This window comes from Staurois parvus, unplaced genomic scaffold (assembly GCF_062004578.1).
Source record: "Staurois parvus isolate SC_StPar_1 unplaced genomic scaffold, SC_StPar_1.0 ptg000750l, whole genome shotgun sequence".
In the NCBI taxonomy this organism is placed as follows: domain Eukaryota; kingdom Metazoa; phylum Chordata; class Amphibia; order Anura; family Ranidae; genus Staurois; species Staurois parvus.
The window spans coordinates 921,638-948,898 of NW_028318546.1; positions in this window are offsets into that span (position 1 = coordinate 921,638).

Genomic DNA, 27,261 nt, shown 5'->3' on the forward strand with positions numbered 1-27,261 from the left:
GCATTTACTAATGAATGTCATACATTCTATTTTCAAATGTATAACATTTTCACACTTTTATCTCAAATAATTTGGAATGTCGAGTTCTAATTTCCCAATATAATGATATATCTTCATTCTCTTTAACCGTTTCAATACCGTGCAATTTTACACCTTCCTGCCCAGGCCATTTTTCAGGTTTCAGCGCTCTCACACTTTGAATGACAATTGCGCGGTCATACAACACTGTACCCAAACTAAAATTTTATAATTTTCTTCACACAACTAGAGCTTTCTTTTGGTGGTATTTAATCACCGCTGGGGTTTTTATTTTTTGCTAAATTAACAAAATAAAAACCAAAAATTTAAAAAAAAAACCACATTTTTCTTTGTTTCTGTTATAAAAGTTTACAAATAAATAATTGTTCTTCATAAATTTAGGCCGAGATGTATTCTGCTACATGTCTTTGGTGAAAATAACCCAAATTAGGATGTATTTTTTAGTTTGTAGGAAAGTTATGGAGTTCACAAACTATGGTATAGATCTGAAAATTGATCAATCCTGAAGTACTGACGGCCAATCTAATTTCTTGAGGTCCAAGAATGTCAGAATAGTACAGATATCCCCAAATGACCCCTTTTTGCAGAGTAGACAGTCCGACGTACTTCATAAGAGGCATGGCGAGTTTTTTGAAGTTGTATTTTTTTGTCATAATTTTTCGGAAAATGAAAAAATGAAAAAAATTATTTTCACTATTTTTTTTTTTACATACTGTCACCAGTGCAGTACAGCGTCATCATATAACTGGCATGGCGGTGAACAGGGACACTGACTGGTGACAGTATGAAAAAAAATATATATATATATATTTTTTTAATTTTTTTAAATTTTTTTATTATATTTAATTTTTTATTACATTTTTTTTTTTTTTTTTTTAAGATTTTTTTTCATATTTTACTATAACCAAAGTAGTACAATGTTACCATAGTAACATTGTACTACTTTGGGGAAGTGATCAGTATTTTTTTTTTTTTTTTACACAATTTGCTTATAGCAAAGAATTACTTTGCTATAAGCAAGCATTTACCTGAATGAAATCGATTCATTCAGCTTTTTTTTTTTTTTTTTTTTTTGTGCTTAGCTGTGATTTGGTCACAGCTAATCACATGACATGTGCATGTGATTAGCTGTGACCATTCACAGCTAGGCACTAGTATACAATGGATGGCATCATGAATGAAGCCATCCATTGTATACAACTGTCATGTGACCTGCTGTGATTGGTCACAGCAGGTCACATGGTACCAGCAACGGGAGCCGGTACTCGGATCTGTCATCGGCCGTGTCCGAGGTACACGGCTGATGACAGATCGCACTGCTGCGCCGCTCTGCACTAGCGCAAACGGCGCATGTGCGGGAGCACGCCAAATGGCGTGTACCCGGAACGGAGAGACACTTCTGAAGCCGCCAAACGGCCATTGGCCGGGCGGCTAATGGTTAATCACGTAACTATTCTATGTTAAAGACAAGTGCAGCGCTATAAATGCATGTGATCAATAATGAACGCATGTAAAAACCAAAAAGTGCAAATAATTGCAATAATGATGTAAAATGGTAAATGGTGCTAAAATAAGTTCATATAATCATTCCTGAATAATGGAATGTCCTTCGTGTGAGAGTACCAACTCAGAGAGTGCCTATGAATGGCACGTGTGGTCTCTCCGTGACGGACAGTAGTGCATGAACTCGTGAAAGGTAAACCACCCTTGGGACTGGTCTACACTCACCAGAACAAAAGTATTAATGCGCTTGGGTTATACACATCACACATCTGGGGGTGCAGCGGTATGCTGGCAGCTATGGGTTAGTCATCCAGCTCCAGCCAGCCATCCATCCATCCATCAGGGTGGGTGCCCAAATGGTCCTGGGGAGGAATTAGCTCAGCCACAGGAGCCAGAAAGTTGCTCAATAGTGTAGTACACTGTCACAAGGGTGGATGACCTTCACGAGTTCATGCACTACTGTTCGTGGTTATATTTATCTTGTGTAATACCATTTTAGTAGTCTATATAATTTGACCAGCGCTCGCTTTATCATTTTTAAACAATGTAACTATTCTACATTGTAGCACAGACTGTGTCTCCCACAGTGGTTTAGTGGTTAGAGCTCAGAACTTACAGCGTTTGGGTTAAGCATTCTTATCCCAGTGATGACTACATCCCAGTTTGCATGCTTTCCCTCTATGGATGTGTTTCTGCCAACACTCAAAAGACATGCTATTAGGTTCATTGGACCTAATTACATGGCTGAGTTTCTGCCCTTAGATTATAAGCTCCTTGACATTTATGAACATTAAAAAAATGGAGATCAGTTTTCTGGGTTGTGTCAGTGGCAGGAATATTGATCAATCAATTATGATTTTTCATAATGACTAGAAAGTGGATGAATGTTACCTGCGTCCTGTTCTTCTGCCAATTAGGAAATGTGCAAGTTTCATGCTGTGTATATTTCATTGTAACTTTTTTCTCTTCTTTTAAATCTGTCTCCTTATACAACTTGACCCCCTCCCCCACCCCATCATCACCTGTCCCATATGCAAATCTATAGATCACCGCCCCACTCTTTTTAACTATTTACTGATCAAGTGAATGTGTCTCATTTCTATCAGCTACAACTCAGATCTCACATTATTATACGATTGCTGATTGTATATCACCACTAGTCTGATTGAATTCACAATCCCTGGTCAGTCCCGTTCCCTTACCTCTAATAATCTTTAGGACCAGTTCACACTACATGTGTTTCAGTTGCTTTTTCGGCATCACAAACGCACAGAAAGAAGGTTATATGGTTGTCAATGTCATAGTTCACATCAGTGCTTGCATTTGCAGTGCATTGCAGGTGCTGTAAACAAAGTTGACCACGCTGCATTGTTTCTGCACAGAACTGTACTGGAACACATTGAAACATCCTTGAATGTACTAAAACGCACATGTCCCTAATTAAATTGAATAAAAAGGAAGTAGAAAAAACTAACGGGAAGGGATACAAAAATGTAAACATGTCCAAAACGCATCCAAAATGTACTGGAACACACTAAACATGAATGTCAAAAGGGCATGCAAAAACGCATCAGGAACACATCTAGACTGTTTCTATAGTGTGAACTGGCCCTTAGGACTTGTTCACACCATTGGTGGTGCAGAAACGCATGCAAGAACACACATTTTCCAGCACAGCAAAGAAATGCAATGCCCTTTGCAGATGTGCACGGTTAGGTGCAACATACTTTTAAAATAATATGCCTGCAGTATTTTTGCATGTTCCCACACATTACAGCATGAATGAGTGGGTTGTTTATGTGGCTAGAGCCACCTGTTACACTATGGGGACACAGCAGCTGTATGAACACAGGTTTTTATCTGACAGGTGTGAAGGAGTGGGGAAGTGGCCCTGAATGCTCACTGTCTGTGTTCAGGGCTGTACATCTGCACCCATATGCTTGTCAAATTATGACCTGCAGCAATTCCATAGTGTAACATAGGTTGCCTGCAAACGGCGATAGCCACAAAAACAAACCACTGATTCCCACTCTACAGGCCACAGCACCCATGAGTCCCAAAACCTCAATTACACCCACAGCTTTATTTATGAACTCAGTACAGTTTTATCATTTAGATTTCACAGGAATATGGTTGGGATTATGTCCATTAATAATGTTTTTAGTGTATTTTTACCATAAATATAATTTGGATATTTTCTCTGGCGGTGGGGGGCTGTCAGGTATGCTGTACGGGGCCCCATGATATCTAACAGTGGCCCTGGGTGTATGCTTGTGTCTATGCCGCCTGTATAGTTAGGAAGAACCTTGAACCTCTGCTATGTACCTCAATGGATCTAGGAATTGGACATGTTTTCAACTGAAAATACAACAAATATTAGTAATGTTTCCCCAGCAAATGAGGATCAGCTCCTCGGTGGAGAACAGCGATCTCGCCATGTCCAGATGTGGTCTGGAATTCCACAAAAGAACAATTCACAAAACTAAAAAATAGACTTGCAAATTACCACTAAACTCTTCTAACTACACTCCCATCCACTCACACTCCCCACTTCCACTTCCGGGTGTGTGCAAACGTCCTTCCGCAAACGTCATGACATATTTCCAGTATGACAGCTGCTCTAGCGCCTCCTCCAACAGCTGTCTTGGTGTTTATTTGTGCACCATAGCAATTTTACATGCGGCTCCATTGTGTATATGACATTCGCAAATATATGTTTGCAGTTCTATTGTAGATTTGGCATTGGTGAATGTATGCTTTCAGCTATACTGTGTATATGAGATTGGCGAATATATATTTGCCAGTAAAGACCCAAAGTCAACATAAATTGGGGGCCCAATTTATTACTGTTAAGAGGATTGTAGGAAAAGAATAGCTAGCTGCACATTGAACACGACCTATTCATTGGTACAGAACATGGTCTTGTCGTGCAATAGGGGGCTTTTGGTTTGTTATTTTGGACATACTTGCACATGTGCGCTCTAACAAGGAAGATTTGGGCATATTATATAGCTAGCAAAAATAAGTGTTAGGGGTGCTAGTACATTTCAGATACTTATATAGCGCTGTCAATTTACACAGCGCTTTACATATAGATGTGGTAAATTCACATCAGTCCCTAACCCTCAAGGGGCGTACTAAGAGCCCTAACTTACATTCATACATATACTAGGGCCAATTTTGACAGGATCCAATTAACCTACAAGCATGTCTTTAGAGTGTGGGAGGAAACCAGAGTACCCGGAGGAAACACAGGCACAGGGAGAACATGCAAACTCCAGGCAGGAGGTGCCGTGGCTGGGATTTGAACCAACAACCCTAATACTGCCAGGTGGAAGTGCAAACCATTTAGCCACTGTGCAACATTCAACTAGAACATGAAATAATCCCCCCAAAAAATACATAGTACAAATGTTTATTGATCAAATACACATTCCACATTTATTTGGACAGCAACAAAAAGCTACATTCAATATCTTGGTGTGAAAAAAAACCAAAAAAAAAAACCACAGGATTGATGTTGCTAAAATAGAACGGTCCTGCTCATAAGAGCTTACAATCTAAAAGATTATACTTATAATGAACTGTGCTTTCACAGGTTACAGCAGGAAACCAACGGTTAATATCACTTGGGCTTATTCACAAAAGCTGCAGATCGAAATATCAATATAAAAATACATGTGTGCCAAAATAACACCTCCCACCTCCCCAAATCCCCCACACATACATTTCTCATCAGGTTTGTCTGAAAACTGCATTTCATTCTAAATAAAGCAAATTTGGAAGAGCAGAGCAATTGACATGTGTTAGGATTACAATGCAAAGATAATAAACACACAATCATTGTACAAAAACACACAAACACCTTAGAAGGAAGAACATGCAAAACATTTACAGCCCACATCAAAACACAGCGTGAGTGTGGCCTGGGGGCAATTCACCACAATATCTCTTCCTCCCCCAAACCACCACAGACAAGGACATGCAGAAATAATGTGCCTGTACAAGGCAAAAATCAGCCCCAACTGAATCTCCTTATATAAGGTAGGCCACACCCACCACTGTCATTCATTTGGTCAGAGAAAGTGTTTGCACCTGATGAATCCTCTTTCCACCTGCCTTAACCCTTGGTGTACAGGCCCCACAAATCAGAGTCAGAAAGAAAGCCACAGTGACGTGTACCTGTGCAGCATAGAACAGAACATTGAACAGGAATGTGAAAGGGAACCCTATTGGCAATATTTCTTGGCCCTATGGGCACAATTCACTCCAGATTATCGCATGAGTTAAGGCAGTCACATGACCACATCTCGCATGCAATACTGAAAATGTCAATTCACTTTTGCTAGTATGCGGCATTTCCCATAAATCGGAAAAACTCAGGAAATCAAACAAAAAAAGTCCTTACACTCAAAGCCGATTTAGAAATTGTGCGACGTACAGTGAAGATCCTGATTTCCTTATGATTTGCAAGACATCTGACACAGATATCTATGCAAATCATCACAAAAGTAGTACATGTACTACTTTAGAAATCAGTGTTGGAAACGCACCCATGTGACTGCTCTAATAGCAGACAATAGGGTGCGACTTGGCATACGATTTGCAAGTCGCATGCCATGAAAATCGCATGCCAAGTCGCATCCAGGGTGCACTATTTCAGGTGCAATTTGGGAATTGAAATTGTACCTAATATCCGATCTAATGAATGTGGATGTGAGTGTCTTAACGTAAGCGATTTGCTGCAGCACAATTTCAAAAGTAGTTCTCGTCTAACTTTTTCAGCATTTTGTAGTGATTTCACATATAGACTACAATAGAAATCGCAATGCAAAACACAATTGAAAACGCAATAACTCATTGGTAAATCTACAGAAAACACGGTGAAATTGCCAACAAAAAGCACAATTTTAAATCACATCCAGTGTGAACCAAGCAGGCAATTCAACAAAGGAAATAAATCTTTGAAGGCATGCGGTATCTGCACTCTCAGATAAGGGTCTGTTATGGATTGGGGAGGGGGGGACTCCATGCCATTATTTAATTTTTTTTCTTTAATCCATTTCTTTCGCTCACTCTTTTCATGGTTTAACAAACTTTCCCAAAAGGAGGTGGAGTGCAAACCAACATTGTCCAATCAATCATTAGTCCAGGCTATTATCTCATCCCATCATTTGACATTCACATAAGGTGCTACTTTAAAGGTGTTTGAACAGACAAGGCCTCATTCTAATTCACATTCTAGGGATCATTTAAACAGAAAGCAAAGATGCTGCCACCAGCACATGTATGTTAGGGTAGTCACACAGAGAGCATGCAAATTCATTGCCGTGGTTGGGATTCAAACCAACACCCTAGCGTTGTGAGACAGTAGTGCTAACCACTAATCCACGGAGCTGTTGAACACTAAACCTGCCTGTATTTCTGTGGTGTGAATCAATCCTAGGTCCCTGGGCAAGGTCAGTGTAACTAGCCAGATATCTCAAATGTGACACAAATGTGCTATTTTGCCAATTCAGATGTATGTTGGTTCTATGTATTCCAATACAAAGGATTGCAATACTAATACAGGCATACTTCGGTTTACCAACGCTTCGGTTAACTTAATTTTTGGTTTACGAATGAAAATCCATTGAAAATAATGCCTCGGTTTACACAATTGTTAATAATTTTTTTCGCAATACAAAGTGTATGTCGGCGCCGATTTTCAAATGCAAATGCCAGCCTTTTTTTTTCTTCACTATAGTTCACAAGCTTAGAAGTCACTTTCACCGAAGTTACAGAAAACTTTGTATCTTTAAATAAACTCAAAGTAAACATTATTTCCTTTAGGGATATAAATTCCAAGAAAACTTTCTCTTTTAGCTGGGGGAAGTGACAGGTGAATTTCTGAGCTATAGTGAAGAAAAAAAAGGGAAAATTACATTTAAAAACCAGCACCATAATAAATAAATAAACGGCATGGGGTCCCCCCTCCCATCCACACCAAGCCCTTCGGGTCTGGTATGGATATTAAGGGGTAACTCAACGCCGAAATTAAATAAAAAACAGCTTGGGGATCCCCCCAAAATCCATACCAGACCCTTATCCGAGCATGCAGCCCGGCAGGTCAGGAAAGGGGGGGGACGAGCGAGCGCCCCCCCTCCTGAACCATACCAGGCCACATGCCCTCAACATGGGGGGGTGCTTTGGGGCAGGGGGGCTCCCCCCAAAGCACCTTGTCCCCATGTTAATGGGGGCAAGGGCCTCTTCCGTTAGTGGGATAATTGGCTGGCCATTTTTCGGGATTTTAGCATATTTTGTTTATCTGTAAAGTTGGACATTTTTTTTCCAAGTTTACTGATAAAAAAAAGTGCCAAAATCACGAAAAACAGCTGACCAATTAACCCACTAACGGCCCGAAAATCGTTCGATTTTTTTTCCGGCAGAAAAATCGGCCGATTTTAGACCCATCTATGGCCTGCTTTAGATGGGTCTAAAATCGTCCGAAAAAAAAAATCGGCTGATTTTTGGGCCGTTAGTGGGTTAATTGGTCAGTCATTTTTGGGGATTTTGCCACTTTTTTTAATTGGTAAATTTGGATAAAAATCGTCCGATTTTGCAGATCGGCCGATTTTAGCTGCAATGATCGGCAAATTGGCTGATCTTTTAACAGATAAAAAATCTGCACATAAGAAAAAGAAGAAAAAGAAAAATGCAGGCCATAGATGGGGCGAAAACTGACCATTTAAAAAAAAAAAAAAAAAAAAAAAAATCGGTTGTTCAATGGGCCGACGTTACCACCAATGGTAAAAAAAATTGTCCGATTTTCGCCCTGTCTATGGCTGGCAAATATAATAGCGAAGTAATTACTTCTGTCCCTGTAGAGAGCTGCGCTATTATATTTGACATTAAAAAGTATAAAGCTTGCAACCTTGTATCTATTTGTATCCGAATAAAAACATCTATATCCGGAATGGATACAAATAGATACAATGTTGCAGTCTCTATACTTTTTAATGTCAAATATAATAGCGGAGCTCTCTGCAGGGACAGAAGAAATGTTTCAGCTGTCATCGGGGTTTCCCACTGACAGCTGAATTTTAAATTATTTCTGCGAATTAAAGAAATAATTAAAAAAACAGCGTGGGTCCCCCCTCCCATCCATACCAAGCCCTTCAGGTCTAGTATGGATATTAAGGGGGAACTCCATGCCACAATGTAAAAACAAAAACAGCGTGGGGACCCCCTCAATATCCATACCAGACCCTTATCCGAGCATGCAGCCCGGCAGGTCAGGAAAGGGGGGGGGGACGAGTGAGCGCCCCCCCCTCCTGAACCATACCAGGCCACAGGCCCCCAGATCCCGGCCCCCCCCCTACGTGAATGAGTCTGCGGTACATGGTCCCGTGACTTATTCACAAAAAAACAAAGTGTGGTGTAAAAAAAACACAGTACAGGGTCTTTGACAAGTCCTTTATTAAAACAATGTCCCCTGAAGTAGATCCAACATCAATCACGGCGGCGGCGACCCGAAAAAAGAAAAAAAAGTTCCGCTCCCATCGGAGGCTTCCAGCCTTGTGAAAAAAAGGCTAGCTGACAGTTCTTATATAGGTATGGGGCAGGGCCAGCCGGGGACATCATCCCCGTCCCTTACCTATTTGAGAACTGTCACCCTGTCTCTCCACTGAGGCTAACTAGCTGAATGCAGGAGACAGTCTGACAGTTCTTATATAGGTATAGGGCGGGGCCAGCCAGGAACAGTAAGCATGTGACATGGGGCGGGTCACTCGGATGATGTCCCCGGCTGGCCCCGCCCCATAGCTTTTTTTTATGCTCGGATAAGGGTCTGGTATGGATATTGAGGGGGACCCACGCTGTTTTGTTTTTTAAATTACGGTGTGGAGTTCCCCCTTAATATCCATACCAGACCTGAAGGGCTTGGTATGGATGAGAAGGGGGACCCACGCTGTTTTGGTTTTTTTTTTTTTTTTATTGCGGACCTTTATTTTTACATTCAGCTGTCAAAATAAATATTATCTAGACCTTCAAAATAAGTAAAATCATTACAGAAATAACTATAAAGGATAAGAAACACAAATAGAATCACTAGAACTAGGGAAATCAAATTAGAATACATAAAGATATGCTTAGTGCTGTTTGTTAAACACAGTAGACGCGACCGAGTGCCGGCTGTCAGAGCAATCCACACTGAGATTTACTATTGAGCAGTGGCTAAAAAGCAAGCGCCCACAGAGGACGTCTAAAATGTGTTCTGCACATGCTCAGTTATATCGGCCAAAGACACTGCACGGGCGTCTAGTTTTTTACTGTGTTGATTTGCTTTAAAAAACTATTTTTAACACATACTTAATTTTTTTTTAAATGGCAGATATTGTTTAAAGTGAAGTCCTGATATTTGGCAAACCAGATTTCAAAGTGAACATGTCTCTGCAGTGATTTTTCATGGTGCTAGACGTGCCTCTTAGCAAGTCTGCTTTGTGAGTCTGATTCCGGGCGTTTGTCTTGTTAGTAAATTCGATTGGGCGTCTACTTATGGACGCTGCTCAATAGTAAATCACATTCTGGGGTAAAAGTAGACGGTCGCTCATAAAAAGTAGACGTTCGTCCACGGAAATGCACCCAGGCACAATAGTAAATCAGGGCCATAATGTTTATACATTTTTTTTGGGGGGGGGGCGTTTGGCATCTTTGCCATGGGCTCTAGATGACCTGGTTCTGGCACTGAATATTAGAAAGGATATGGCAAAACATCAACTTCTTCAGAACAAATATTAAATATAATTGCACTGTATACAGATAACTTGGAGAAGATTGTTTTACTTTAACATGTTGTTGGATGCACATTTTTATCTCTCTCGCCATGATCGGGCTGTGGAAGGAGAGGGGGAGACACAAAATTTGTCACAGGGAGCTTCAATTGGCTATAGCTCCATAGGGTCAAGAGAATTGTATGCTGCTGGGAGCTGCATGGAACTCTGAGGGGTATAGTCCCCTGGATGCAGAACCTTGTGGTACTACAAGTCCAAGCAGAATGGTGCCAGAGAGAGGAGGAAAAGGACTGGAAAGTCTAAGCTCTATGTCAGCTTTTCACATGGAGGGCTTCTGATATTGCTGTCATGACACTGAGATTGCCTGAGATTGCTGTAAAAATGATCAAGGCGATTACTAGCTCCCATGGAAACCTTCAGAGGCAATTTAGCCATGTGTTCCATGTTCCAGACACCCACGAGAGTGAGGAGACTCAACATCAAACTTCTGAGTAGTGAGAGGCTGCTGGCCACAATTTTTGAAGCTCTTCTAATTAAAGGAACACCACCACCCCTTTAGGACGCTCAGGGATTTGTTCGAAAATAAATTCTCTTTCCTTTAGAGTTAAAAAAATTCTTTTTTTTTTGCCTCAACAAGTATATCATTGGCCAGTGGTATGAAATAAGGTGAGACTATTGTAATAGTCTATACCTGTGGTACTTTTGAGATAATTTTATAAATAAATTGGGCGGTGTCCGACTCCCGTAAACAATAATAACGCAGTGCCTCCAGCCGTTACAACAAATAACTTAATTATTAATATTCAATAATATGGACACCTTAACAAATGTTTCACCACACTGTAATTTTCCTTGAGTTCTTTTCACCAATATGATTTCCTACCATATACACAAATATCACCAATTTGATAAATAAATAATTTATTTATGTACAAAACAAAACAAAAAAAAAATATATATATATTAATACAAACAGATATACTGGTGATGTGTATATATGTATGTATGTATGTGTGTATATATGTATATATATATATATGTATATATGTATATATATGTATGTATATATGTATATATATATATACAGTATACAGTGAAGGAAATAAGTATTTGATCCCCTGCTGATTTTGAATGTTTACCCACTCACAAAGAAATGATCAGTTTAAAAAATTGAATGGTAGGTGTATTGTAACACTGAGAGACAGAATAGCAACAAAAAATTCAAAAGAAATGCATCTAACACATTATGCACTGATTTTCATGTTCATAAGGGAAATAAGTATTTGATCCCCTATCATTCATCAAAATGTCTGGCTACCAGGTGTCTTTACTACAGGTAACAAGCTGAGATTAGAAGCAGTCTCTTAAAGGGAGTGCTGCTGTAAGGGACCGCCGGCGGTACCTCTAGCAATCTACTGGTCAGGTGCTTCCAGAGCGCGGAGTCTAAGTCCCAGAGCACTTGTTCACCAGGGCCCCTGATGGTGGGGATGGACTTGGAGCGCTAAGAGACCAGGTCGCGACTACTGGGCACACTCACCACTGGTAGAGGTATCCGCCGAGGGCTCCCGCAGAGTAAGAGCCTGATGTGAGGAGGTCGGGTGGTCCCGACGGGATGGATGGCTAAGCAGGTGCAGGGTCAGTCAAACAAGCCGAGTCGGGAGCCGTGGGGTCTGCGAGGTACAAAACAGCGGGCAGAGAATAGTCGGGTCACACGCTGGGTCAGCAACAGTAGATCAGAATAAACAGGAGGCATCCAAGAGAGAGGTCAGGCAAGCCAAAGGTCAGGGCAGGAGAAGACAGCAGGGTCAGACAATCCGGGTAAGCAACTCACAGCAATACAGGTACGCAAATCAGGAACAGGAATAGACCAAACGGCACCTAATGACAGCTCAGGGTGATTTAAATACCGCGCCCTGCGCTGTCATTGGTGACCGGCACGCACCCACATCACCCAGTGCGCATACGCGAGCTCGCCGCCGCGTCACTCAGTGCGCATGCGCGGGCTCGCCGCCGCGGCAGGCCCGGACCCAGTGCCCGCATTCCTGTGCGAGGCGGCGCACTGCGCCTGCGCCGGGACCAGCGCTGCGGCGATCCCTGACAGCTGCTAATCTCATTTTGTTACCTGTATAAAAGACACCTGTCCACAGGAGCAATCAAACAATCAGATTCCAAACTCTCCACCATGGCAAAGACCAAAGAGCTGTCCAAGGATGTCAGGGACAAGATTGTAGACCTACACAAGGCTGGACTTGGCTACCAAACTATTGCCAAGCAGGTTGGTGAGAAGGTGACAAAAGTTGGTGCAATCATTCGCAAATGGAATAAACACAAAACAGCTGTCAGTCTTGCTAGGTCTGGTGCACCATGCAAGATCTCACCTCATGGAGTGTCAATGATCATGGGAACAGTGAGGAATCATCCCAGAACTACACGTGAGGATCTTGTCAATGACCACAGTCACCAAGAAAACAATTGATAACACACTACGCCGAGAAGGATTGAAATCCTGCAGTGCCCGCAAGGTCCCTCTGCTCATGTCCAGGCCCATCTGAAGTTTGCCACTGAACATCTGAATGATGCAGAGAAGGACTGGTTGAAAGTGTTGTGGTCAGATGAGACCAAAATCTAGCTCTTTGGCATCAACTCAACTCGCCGTTTTGGAGGAAGAGGAATGCTGCCTATGATCCCAAGAACACCATCCCAACTGTCAAACATGGTGGTGAAAACATTCTGCTTTGGGGGTATTTTTCTGCTAAGGGGACAGGACAACTGCACTGCATCAAAGGGACGATGGACGGGGCAATGTACCATCAAATCTTGGGTTTCTCATCCAGGGCATTGAAAATAGGTCATAGATGAGTGTTCCAGCATGACAATGACCCAAAACACATGGCCAAGGCAACAAAGGAGTGGCTCAAGAAGAAGCACATTAAGGTCCTGGAGTGGCGTACCAGTCTCCAGACCTTAATCTGATTTAAAATCTGTGGAGGGAGCTGAAAGTTTGAGTTGCCAAACGTCAGCCACCAATCCTGGTGGCCAACTACAGGAAACGTCTGACCTCTGTGATTGCCAACAAGGGATTTGCCACCAAGTACCAAGTCATGTTTTGTGAATGGGATCAAATACTCATTTCCCTCATCAACATGCAAATCAGTGCATCATTTGTTAGACATGCATTTCTTTTGAATTTTGTGTTGCTATTCTGTCTCTCGGTGTTACAATACACCTACCATTCGATTTTTAGACTGATCATTTCTTTGTGAGTGGGCAAACATTCAAAATCAGCAGGGGATCAAATACTTATTTCCTTCACTGTATGTATATATATATATATATACATATACATATATATATATATATATATATATATATATACAGTTGCAAGAAAAAGTATGTGAACCCCTTGGGATTACGTGGAGTTTTGCATGAATTGGGCATAAAATGTGCTCTGAACGTCATCTAAGTCACAACAATAGAAGAACACAGTCTGCTGAACATAATACTACACAAACATCAGATGTTGCCATGGTTTAATTGCACATAAGATGTAAACAATCACAGTGCAGGGAGGAAAAAGTATGTGAACCTTTGGACTTAATAACTGGTTGACCCTCCTTTGGCAGCAATAACCTCAACCAAACGTTTCTTGTAGTTGCAGATCAGACCTGCACAACGATCTGGAGTCATTTTGAACCACTCCTCTTCACAAAACTGTTTCAGTGTAGCAATATTCTTGAGATGTCTGGTGTGAATCGCTCTCTTAAGGTCATGCCACAGCATTTCAATCAGGCTGGGGTCAGGACTCTGACTGGGCCACTCCAGAAGGCGTATTCTGTGCTGTTGCAGCCATTGTTTTGTTGAATTACTCATATGCTTTGGATCATTGTCCTGTTGCATCACCCATCCTCTGCGGAGCTTCAGTTGGCGGACAGATGGTCGTACGTTTTCCTGCAAAATATCTTGATAAACTCTGGAATTCATTTTCCCATCAATGACAACAATCCGTCCAGGCCCTGAGGCAGCAAAGCAGCCCCAAACCATGATGCTCCCTCCGCCATGTTTTACAGTGGGGATGAGGTTTTGATGTTGGTGTGCTGTGCCTTTTTTTCTCCACACATAGTGTTGTGTGTTCTTCCCAAACAACTCAATTTTGGTTTCATCTGCCCACAGTATGTTTTGCCAGTAGTGCTGTGGAACATCCAGGTGCTCTTTTGCAAACTTCAAACGTGCTGCAACATTCTTTTTGGACAGCAATGGCTTCCTTCGTGCTGTCCTCCCATGTACTCCATTCTTGTTTAATGTTTTCCTTATTGTAGATGTGTCAACAAAAATGTTAGCATGTGCCAGAGATTTCTGTAGGTCTTTAGCTGACACTCTCGGATTCTTCTTTACCTCATGCAGCATTCTGCGCTGTGCTCTTGCAGTCATTTTTACAGGACGACCACGCCTAGGGAGAGTAGCAACAGTGCTAAACTTTCTCCATTTGTACACAGTCTGTCTTACCGTGGACACATGAACATCAAGGCTTTTGGAGATACTTTTGTAACCCTTTCCAGCTTCATGCAAGTCAACAATTCTTGATCGTAGGTCTTCTGAGAGCTCTTTTCTGCGAGGCATGGTTCACATCAGACAGTGCTTCTTGAAACCAGTAAACCCAAAACAGGTGTGTGTTTTTTAAGGGCAGAACAGCTGTCAGCAACACATCCAATATCATCACACTGATTGGAGTCAAGGTTGGCTCACTCCTGGCTCCAATTAGCTCTGGGAGAAGTCATTAAGCTAGGGCCTCACATACTTTTTCCTCCCTGCACTGTGAATGTTTACATGTTATGTGCAATTAAACCATGGCAACATCTAATGTTTGTGTAGTATTATGTTCAGCAGACTGTGTTCTTCTTTTGTTGTGACTTAGATGATGTTCAGAGCACATTTTATGCCCAATTCATGCAAAACTCCACGTAATCCCAAGGGGTTCACATACTTTTTCTTGCAACTGTATATATATATATATATATATATCACAGCAGCGTAAATAACAAAAACAATTTTTTTCTGGTTAGTAACTCTCAGTGGTTAGTCTTCAAGATATAATTTCCAATTCCCGCGGCCGAAGGGAATTAGGAAAATATTCCTGATATAATATACACAGAAAACACTTCAGATATAGTATAAGAAAACAATGCAATTTCAGTACCCAATATAAAGAAACAAATAATGATAATATTTTGTTTGTGAATTGTTATTATTGCAACTGCTATTTACTATTGTTTAATTTCTCTGCTGGGTGGGCCTCCCAAATAAATATATTTTCCTCAAGCCTTGGTGTGTCAGAGGGTATGGCATTGCCTGAAGGGTTGTTATCTCTAGGAACCAGGGAACCCAATCATCCAGTGGTTCCTTTAGGTGTGGCGCTACATGTTTTTTTGTGTAACCACTCTAAGGACGAGGTGATGGGGTGAGGCTACTGTCTGAAAGAAGTGATGTAATCATTTGCTTACAGGAATTTCTCTGTAGGAGCTACTTTCAATCTTTGCCAGGAACTGGGCTTGTAATAGGGCAGCTTTATCCCCACCCTAATTCTCCCTCTCTATCTCAACTTCTTCGCCTATAAATCATTCATCAAAATGGAGGTATGTTTCCTCCAGACACAGAATAGGTCTTCAAATACACTTTACAGTAGGGAAATAAGGGGGATGTAATTAGCACTTTTTAGAGCTTGATCATCAAATGAAATGAGCAGGTGTACCTCATAATCTGGCTATACTCTCCTTTCATGATATGGAGGAATTGCTGGTTTGAAACACATTTTTTGTGTGTGAAAATTGTTAGTATAATGCTGCACCTTTTTTCACTTGCATTGCATTTGTATACCAGTCTGGTCCGCAAAATTGTGTTCAGCTGCTGACCATATAGTTCATTTTCTCCATAAGTGCGAAGGCAAGAAGAACATAATACCAAATGCATTGCAGAATCCCATCCCGAAGTGTGGGTGCCTCAGCTGCACTGTCATTTCCCTCCTTATGTAGGGTTGCCACCTCATCCCTTTAAAACCCGAACACATTAATTAAACAGGTTCTGTGGTTCATTGAGATGGTAATTAAACTCACCTAGTGCCTTATCTGCATTAATTAGCCTTAGAAACTGTGTAATTAATATGTGTTTGGGTTTAAATGGATGGGGTGGCAACCCTATTCCCATGGCATCAAGTAAAAGCCAGGAACTGGAAATTGGATGCCACCTGGGGTTGGATTTGCTTTCAAATCCAGCCAAGGTTTTAAATGCTCTAAGTCTTTTAAGCCCTACTATTCTTAGGCCCCTTTCACACATGTGGAACATTTGTTTCATCAGTTCAGTCATGCTTTTTTCATCCATTTTTCATCAGTGATTTACGTCCTCAAGCTAGATTCCTTAACCACTTCAGGTCACAGGGCCATTTTTTCATGTCCGTTTACTTCACATTACACATTTCGTCCATTTTGTTTTATTTTACGGAACAGAAATAGGACTTTGATCCATTTAAAAAAAACAGATGTTGATGGATGCAGATGTAAACAGATGTAAACGGATGCATTGATGTCTATTTTTCATTTGCCAGCAGATGGATGAAAATCGGATAAATGGTCTGCATGTGTGAAAGGGACCTTACATATTAAATGATTCTTTGCCTTCAGGTTTATTTGTGTTTGTAAGACTCATTTTGTAGTCCAGGCATATTTTTCAGGTAGTAGAACCGCAGTATATGCATCCAGTGTATACGGTGACTAGTATACGGCCATGCCCACTATATCAAGCAATATGGCCATATGTAATGTTTGCCACTGACAGCAATGTAATGGAGACACTAGACTGACCATCAGGGTAAGGGCTCGTTCACACTAGGCTGTTTTGCCAACGCTTGCCAAACGCCCCTATAGCGTTTGGCAAGCGTTGGTCCGGCGTTTGCGGAGCGTTTTTTAACGCTCGGCAAACGCTCCGCAAACGCCGCATGCGCGGTTTAGCGGCGGTTGCTAGGCGTTTGCCGAGCGTTAATAACGCCCCACAAATGCCTATAATGCAGTTTGAGTGGTGTTACCGCTCCGCAAACGCCCCGCAACCGCGTCGCAACCGCACCGCAAACGCCGGCCGGGCGTTTGCGGAGCGGCACCATAGACGAGAATAGGAGGCTTCAAAGCCTCCTGACTCGTCCAGAGGCGTCCGTTTTGCCGCGACGCAACGCGACGCGACGCAAACGCTCCCGTTAGAACAGCACCATGTGCTGTAATGTGCAGAATTGGCAGAGGCGTTTGGGAAGCGGTAAAAACGCTTCCCAAACGCCTCTCTGCCGCCTGCACACAAGGCTAGTGTGAACGTAGCCTAAGGGATTATTTTTTCTTCAGACCAAAGGTTATTTATTTATAAAGGATAAAGTGAATCAGGTCAGTAGATGGCGCTGACGATCATAGATAATAAATACTTATTTACACTTTAAATACTTATTACTACTTTTAATACTCATTTAAATACTAAATACTTAATTATTTACAGTACTTAACTAATACCATCAACACTCATGAAAATACAGTGGGTTGTGTTTTGCAATCAGTTTACATGTAAGTCCTTTGGAAACTGTTTACAGCTGTATGTTTCATTGTTGCATATTTCTACTCAAATCCTGTTTAGTAAAATCATTATCACCAGCACTGTGAAGGGGAAATATTGCTAACAGATCACTGGATAGCATTAAGTACCTGACAGGGGATTTGATAAATTCCCACTCAAACTACAACAAAAAAATGCATTTTGACTAGACATACACTATTTTAGAGTTTTTTTTTAATACTGCACTAATAAATATTGGTGTTTTATATGCATCTGACATACAGTACTTATAAGTAACAACAGAACAGTCACAATTGTTGACTGATCTCTATAACAATTAGTCCAAATTTATCTAATCATTTATGACACGTAACACAAAAATAAATGATTACTTATGGGAGCTGGATTTTTACTAGCAGTAGAGGTCAGTAAATCCTTGTTAATTTTATATTTTAGTTCATCTGTCACTAAGGGTTCTTTCACATGTGCGTTCTGCTATTTTGATTAGTTCAGTCGCGTTTTTTCAAACAAAAAAAACTGATCAGTTTACATCAGTTTTGCATCAGTTTTTCATCAGTTTCTCATCAGTTTTTACATAGTTAGTCTGGCTGAAAAAAGACAAAAGTCCATCCAGTTCAACCAAAAAATAAGTTATAATCCTACACCCACAGTTTATCCAGAGGAAGGCAAAAAAACCCCCAGCAAAGCATGATCCAATTTGCTCCTGCAGGGGAAATGATTCCTTCCTGATCCCCCGAGAGGCAATTGGATATTCCCTGGATCAACTTTACCTATAAATGTTAGTATCCAATTATATTCTGTGTATCCAAGAAAGAAAGAAGAAAGAATTCAGGCCTTTTTTAAAGCAATCTACAGAACCAACTCTTGAGGGAGTCTATTCCACATTTTCACAGCTCTTACTGTGAAGAAACCTTTCCATGTTTGGAGATTAAATTTCTTTTCCTCCAGACATCAGTGTTTTTACATCGTTTACCAGTGCAAAAAACAGATGCAAAAATGGACTGTATGTCCATTTACATCCGTTTGCATCTGTTTTATGCACTTATTGCCAGCGACTTTAGCTGCAAACACTAATCACTGTGTTCACCTGGCAGGGAAGGCTCCTTGTGCCCCCCCTTTCTGCCTGTAGAACACAATAGTTCCATGGGAGGATTCCCCTATCAGCACTGATGGTGCTTGCAGGTAAGAAAATAATCTGCCTTAGTTTTCTGATTAGATATAATTGCAGCACGGCAAAATAGATGAAGTCACTCCAGCACCATATTATTGAATCTAGGCAGCCCTTGTACATTTCCATTTTTCTCTAAAGAATGTGGGAAAGTTGTAGATCAAGATACCCGCAGCTAAAAAGAAAGCAGTTTGATCTGCTCTTTAATCGAAGGCTTCAACTTTTTCCAAGGGACGCAGATTTTTAGACAATATTGAAATTAATTTTGAATTTTTTTGATTATGCATATTACTCCTAACATAGGTTGTCTCAGGTCAGGCTATTTACTGCAGGTGTTACCTAAAACCCAGCTCTGACAGTGGGCAGAAAGAAGGGTGTAGCTTTGAGGATTAGTTTGGCATGCATTCCAAATGTGCTTATAGATTTTAGTACAGTACACGTGACTTAACACTACTTAGCACCCAAGAATTTAACAAGTGCTTCTCTGAGCTAGAAACACAGAAGGCAATTTACACCTGAAAGATGGAAATCTGATATGAATACTGGAACAATCACGGTTTTGTGTGGCTATTATTATTGGATTATGAAAATTAAACTGGTTGGGTAGGTGACTCCTCTCTTAAAATAATTTATTTTTGTATCAATAAATATTAAAAGCTCAAGGTTGATAATTACCTGTATCTTTCAGATCCCTCATCGAATACTGTTTTTCTAAAGAAGTGGGTTTGGATAAACTACACAACATCTTCAGCATTACAGAACAAGTCCAGGTAAATGTAACTATTACTAACCTTAGTAGGAGCCATAAGGCGGGGGGTTTTAAGGACATGATTATGATATCTATCAGCATCTAAATGGCATAAAAAGCCTGGTGTGAATGGTTCCTATTGTTATTCAGTCAAATAGTTTTTGAACATAACTGTGACTTAAGCCTGGTACACATGATGAGGATATTGGATGAATGATTGTCCGTTTTTCATGCATGCTAGTCACATATTGAAAATTAAGAGGTTACTAAAGTTATGAAAATTCTCGTACGACAGATTACAGCTTCGGAAGTGATGTAATGTGCTTTATTGTAATGTATTCTTTTGTTTCTGAGCATGTGCTCTTCTGATTTTTTTATGGAAGAATACTGTACTGATTCAATGAAATTGTACGGTCTGGTATCGTACGAGAACATTTTTTGGATTTGTCTCTTAAAATAATTTTGAATGGAAGCTGTGTATTAATGATCAGATTATCATATGATCGCTTCGAAAGCGGTATTTTTGTCCGATTTTCTGATCATGTGCACTAGGCTTTGCTTTGGGAGCTCTGGAAAGAGTGATAATCGCTGAAGGAATTTGTTCTATTATAAAAATGAGGGCAGCAATCTATTTGACAATGAACATTTCTGTCTAAAACGGGTAAAATCCAATGATAGCATTTGTTTCTAAAGACATGGCTGATGTCGGAAATGGTGCGGAAATTGCCAAGAATACATAAGAGAAGACACAGAGAGAAGCAATGGATAATAAGTTGCAGCAAAAAATGAGTCATAGGTGGGGGTCAAGCAAATGCCTAGGTATTCAAGAGAAGAGGAAGTCCATTTGTAAGGGAAGTGGGACTGTAGGCGCAAAACCAAATCTGAGGCCAAGGTAATATTGAGAGCGACAGTCTTATCCAAATTAATATGGAGACCCAAAATCAAGGAGAAGCGCTCAAGAACCTATTGCAAGTTTGGAAGCATTGTCGGGATTAGTGAGAGTCAAGAAAGCATCATCCGCAAAAAGGTTCAACTTGAACTCCTGTCCCACATATGGAACCCCCGATACATTACAATTGGTCTGGAGCTCCAAAGCCAGCAGCTCAAGTGCCAGGACAAAGAGCGCTGGGGACAGGGGGCAGCCCTGTCTTGTCCCTCACCAAATAGGAAAGGGATCTGAGAAATATCCAGCGTACCTAACAGAAGCCAAAGGGGAAGAATACAAAGCTTGAATCCAAGAAAGAATAGAATCCCCAAAACCCCAACAAGACAGCACAAACCGCAGATATTCCCAGGACAGGGAATCAAAGGCTTTATATATGTCTAAGGACAGTAAGAATCCTGGGATTTTCCACTGTTGTAGAAAATGCATAACATGGACCACCTTACAAACATTATCACCCGCCTGCCTCCCAGGGATAAAACCCACTTGGTCCCTGTGGACCAGACTACGCAAATATTTATTGATACGAAAACTAAGAATCTTGCCCAATATCTTCAGGCCTTCATTAAGAAGAGAAATGGGCAGGAAGGCTTGCGGTTCCTGCACAACATCGGTCGTTTTAGGAATCATGGCGATATGAGCTCTAAGCGCGTCCGGAGAGGGCAGAGAGCCCTGTCGTAACTCATTAAAATAGTCAGCCAAGAAGGGCGCTAACAGGGTTGCAAATTTCTTATAAGAGAGACCGGAGAAGCCGTCGGGACCTGGGGCCGCGGTGGACCATAGAGATTTGATAGCTTGGAGCACTTTCAATACGATGACACCAGCGTTGAGGGCCATCTGCACTGCCTCAGATAATCCAGGAAGTCAGAGATCTTGGAAGAATGCCTCTGCCTGAGCCATGGGGAAGGGATCTGGTTTAGTGCAAAGGCGCGAAAGGACGTCGGCGAAACGGGAGACAATCTGCTGGGGATTAGAAGTACAGCCACCCGCGGGAAGTCACAATCGGAGAGATTTATGGGGTTTTCCCACAGAATTGAGTTTCCTGGCCAGCATCAGACCCTGCTTATTAGCACAGGAATAAAATTTGTGTTTGGTCCAACGCAGGGCCAGTTCCACCTCCGAAGAGGCAAGTAGGTCCAACTCTGCCGCCAGAGTGTCCCTTGTTCGTTTATGGGCCGCGGATGGAGATGACTTCCAACAAGCATCCGCAGACGCCAGTAGAGAATGAAGCTGCAAAAGTTGGCGCTCCTTCTGAATCACCACCAGCGGTATAACATAACCCCACACCGTGCCTTTATGCGCCTTCCACAGGGGCACTGCCGAAGAGACAGATCCTGAGTTTTCCGTGAAGTATGTGCGTAAGAAAGATTCTATTTGTTGGCAGGTAACCTGAATGGTCAATAAAGAATCATTAATGCTCCAGTGAAAGGGGAACCATACCGACCCAGAGAGGGCAAGGAAGAGTACCGGGGATCATGGTCCGACCAGGGCGAGGAGGGAATAGCTATCCGCCTGACCAAGGGAAGCTGCTGAACATGCATGAATATATGGTCAATTCTACAAAAACTGTCATGAGGGTTGGAATAGAATGTGAAGTCATCCTCAGTTGGATGAAGTTCCCTCCATACGTCTGCCAGCCCCGCCGTCTTCAAGAGAAAGAGCATACGTTCCTCTAGCACTAAGTCGTGAGAAGGAACCACCCCCCAGGCATAGTGCCTATCCAATGTGGAATCCAAGGTAACATCTGAATCTCCAAAAAGAAGAAGTGTCGGGAAACAATGGTGCAAAGATGAAAAAAGAATTTATGCTGAAAGCGATTGGGCGCGTAGTAAGAGACATAAGTAACCGCCTGGTCCTAGAGGGTGCCCTGCAGAAGCAAATGGGGTCTGCTATATTCCGAGCACAGACAAAAGGAAGATTGCATTTGAAAGCTATTAGTACACCCCGGCGTTTCTCAGGAGCCGAGGCCGTGTAAAAGGTGGGATAATGAGGCGAAAGATACCGTGGAGCGGAGACCTGAGAAAACCTGGTCTTCTATAAACATACCAAGTCGATTTGTTGTGATTTGAGGTGATGAAAAACTTTAGCCCGCTTCTGATGCGAATTGAAGCTTTGAACATTTTGTGAGTGTACTTTCAGAAAGGTGAGGCCATGGCGGTATCAGCACAGCACGATCAGCAGAACAAGCATAAGTCGGCCAACAATTTTCACTCCCAATGGCGTTCGGACGATGGTATCCCAAAACCCTGCATAAAAAAAACCCAGAAAAACCAGAGAAGAAAAGAAAACAAGAAAAGGAAAAAAGAAAATGACACAAGAAGTTATATAAAACAGTACAAATGTGTCACGCCAATGGTGACATGCATACTCCTACACTTGAAGGTGGCTCTACCACCGGACACATGGCTGCAAATGAAAACATCAAAAACATAAGCCCTCAGGGGGAAAATAGGCAATAAACACAATTTAATGGGGTACCAAAGTAATAAAATATAAGTCCCAGAAGTGAGAACATCTGCGGTAACCTCCCCATAGAAACCCAGCTAAACTTGGGGGCCAACCCCCTCCAGGAGGATGACTACAGGCCACCGTGGTACCCCACAACACAGCCCAAGTGGTCCCACACCCCCCTCCCCGTAGGAACGACACCCAACCTGGACCCACCAGGCCAACCTCCACCCCGGAGCCCGAGGGAACTATCACCCTATTCCACCAACAAGAACCCGAACAACGGCACCCGGACCCGTGGTAGGCCACAACTGCAAAAAGTCATAATCCTTAAGTCCAGGAGGAGACACCCCCCCCCACTCAGGAATGGAACCCAAGGGAACAGGCCGGATCAGGCCCAACCCGGAACACTAACAAACTGGAGAAGCCCTAAGGGCCAAACTCACGGTCCCATCAGGAAAGTCCAACGGGGAAACACAACGCGGGAGATCAAAGATTATCTACAGCGCAGAGAAGAACAGGATGGACTTGATCATAGAGGGGTCTGAGGGAGAGCCCTCTTCCTGTTAGACAACCTCTCCCAGAGGCGGCCCAGAGGAAGAGGCCTCGCCGGGGATCCGAACGAATGAGCTGGGCTCTGAGTAGCAGCTTCCGGCAAAACAAGGTGTAAAGATTCCAGGAGAGAGTGGGCCTCCTCCGGCATGGCAACAGAATGACTGCGGCCCTGGTAGTTGAAGGTGAGGTGGAACGGAAAGCCCCAGGTGTATTTAATTCTGTGATTCACCAGGATCGAAGTGAAGGGCTTCAACTGACGATGCTTCTGAACAGTGGTCTGGGTGAGGTCTGCGAAGAGCTTGTAGCGATGCCCCTGGAGGTCTGGGTTGTTTCTGGCTGCCAAGAGGATAGTTTCCTTAGTGCGATAGTAAGTGAGCTTGATGATAATGTCCCTCGGGGGCCCATCCGGTCGTCTGGGGCCCAATGCATGGTGTATGCGGTCAAATTCGAGCAGGTCAATGGGAATGGCAGGTGTCAGCTCCTGAAACAGAGCAGTAGTGGTGGAGGGGAGATCTGGGACTGTTTCTGGGATACCCCTTAATCTCACATTGCCGCGGCAGGAACGGTTTTCAAAATCCTCAAGCCGGAGCAGCGTGTCCGCTAATTCTTTCTTGAGGTCACACAAATCCTGTTTGTGACTTTCAATGACCGTGGCCGCAGCGTCCATTTTATCCTCAAGATCGTTCGTCCGATTGCCCAACTCCCGAATTTCTCGCAAAAGACGGTCGGTCAGCTTGGAGGTAGCGGAGGACAATTCGGACTGCAGCATGGACTTGAAGCGGCACAGGAGCTCAGAGCTGGAGTGGAAGACTGCAGGGATGCCTCTGATGCCAGGTCGTCATCACCGCTGGCATCCGGCCCACCCGCAGGTAGCAGCGTTGGGGGACCCGAAATCAAGGCCGGGGCTTCAGTTGCGGCCTCCGGCGGAAGATGCGAACTCGCAGCCAGGGCCCTGGAACCCTCTGGCGGTGAACCTGAATCGAGGCCGTGGCTTGAAATGTGGCCTCCGGTGGGTAGGCCGCAAATTCCGGCGTGGCCCACCAGGTGCTAGAGGTGCGGGCAGCCACTGACTTCTTGCCCATCGGGGTACTGGGGGACAGGGCCCCCCCCATGATTTTTTTTAATCATGTCCCTTTATGCCTTTAAAGTGCACTTTATAAAGAGTTTTGAACAGATAAAACTTTGTTTTACTTTTTTCTGACCTCCGAAACAGATTAATTGGTTTTCAATGCATTCCTATGGGAAACCATGTTTCGGATTACAAATTTTTCGCAATATGAAAAGTACCGCAGAACAAATTAAATTCGGAAACCGAGGTACGCCTATACTTGAAACCTTGTAGGTCTGCTTGCAAACCAGGAAAGGAACAATTGGTGTAGTATACAGACCCCAAGGACAGTGTGAGGATGATGATAACTTGTTGATTGATGAGATAATGTAAATAACAATTGAAGGAAGATATTTTAATTATGGGTGACTTTAACATACTAGACTTTAAGTGGAAATTTCAAACTGCATGTACAAGCAGAAGAAAAGATGGAGGCATTGATAAGAATTTCTCTAAGGGGCTTGTCACACCAGGTAGAATAGGACTGTGTTGGGTGGCTATTCCAGTGCAGTCCCACTGCAAGACAAGGCAAAATGCCTTGCCTACTGTGTGGCCAGTTCCCACCACTGCGCTGTGGTGGTGTGCGCTGAAAAAAGTATGGCATGCAGTGCTTTTTTTCCAGAGCTGTACAGTGTAACGCAATCCACCACCTCACATCACACTGCGGTTAGTTGAAGTTAATGAGATGCCACTGTGTAACATTTCAATAAAGTTTGTTTAAAAAAATGTTTACAGTGCAATCCTACTGCACAGCCACTGGTGTGAACCAGCCTTTAGACAGTTAGTAAAAAGCCCAGTCAGAAGTAATAATTTTCTAAAATTGGTGCTGAGTCATTTGTCTATTGTTGAGGATGGTGAAATGTTGGGTTCTTTTGATCAGCAATGTCTGGTTTGATATTAAAACAACTGAAAAATCTTATACAAAAACATAAATTATAGGATTAAAAAAAATCTGAAAAAGGTGACTTTCTAAAAAGTGAATGAATAAGTTGGAGTAAAATGGCATAAATTAGAAATCAGATGGGTACTATTAAATGCTGCTACTGGAGTCTATTCGAAGAATTCAAAAACATGGTTCACTACAGAAGTGAGGATAGTAAACGAGAACAAAAAATATTGAAGAGCTATAAGAAAACAGAAAATGTAGCTGATAAAGATGACAAAACAAATTATTATATGAAAAAAAAAATCAGAGGTATGCAGGATAGTAAAGGAGTGCATGGAGGCTTTTGGTTACTTATTTACCTATGGCTCTGTGGTTGTTGCTGGTTGTTGTTGGTGATCTATTACTAGTTGTTGTTAATACTAGTGTAATTGTAATGTATTACTGACTAACTATTGGGAGTAATATGTGCTATTCAATGAGCATATGTACTATAAGTGACTAATCATTGTGGTATTTCAGTTGATTCGTAACTCTGTGGAGTTTGATCACTATAGGCATTGTGCATCAGGACAGAAGTGCAGTGGGCACAGGTACATTATTTGAACAGCAGTAGTTTGAAAACAGCAAGAGTTTGGAGACAGCAGACTGTCCTTGGTAAGTACTTGTGTTTAATTTTTCTTAAAAAGTTTTGAAGCTGTCTAGTTTAGTTCAGTGAAATACTTATTTGACAGTTGTTCTATGTGGAACTTTTTGGAAGCTGGGTTGCAATGCTGTCTGTATGCACTAGGTGGTTACATTACTAGTCTGGTTTCCTTGGTTTATGCTCTTCAGTCTGAGATTAGGAGGATATCTATAAACCTGTTTGTTCTGTTAAGCTACTTTGCTAAGAGCTAACTCTATCCAGGAGAAGGGCAGTGTGGTTATCTATTCGGTCTGGAAGAGTGAGGAGTAGGGAAACAAAGGTCACATGTATAGCTGTTTGTGAGAAAGGTGAACGGTCAAGGATGGGGATCCTTGAGAAATACATTTAATTGCCAAAAGTAAATTTTGTATTAGATGTTGCAAACCAAGAAAGTGTTGTGGATGATGTGGCTTATTAAAAGTCATCTTCTTGTTAGTGATTCAGTTAAACATTTCTTTAGGATAAGGCGTGGAAGTGCCAGAAGTTTGGTATTTCCCTAGTGTTACTATCAGGAGAGATATTAGGTACATTTTAACCACCTGCCCTCTGGAAGGTTTTACGCCCTTCATGACCAGGGCTTTTTTTATTATTCAGCACTCTGCTACATTAACTGGTAATTGCTTGGTTATGCAATGCTGTACTCAAATTAAATTTAAATATATATATTTTTTGTACAATAAGAGCTTTTTTTTTGGTAGTTAAATTAAAATTAAAAACCTTTTTGTGCCAGTCAATGTATGTAATTCAAAATAGAGTCTACAAAAATTACTGTGTCCAACTTGCACCTCCACCTGAATCCAGAATAAAGTGT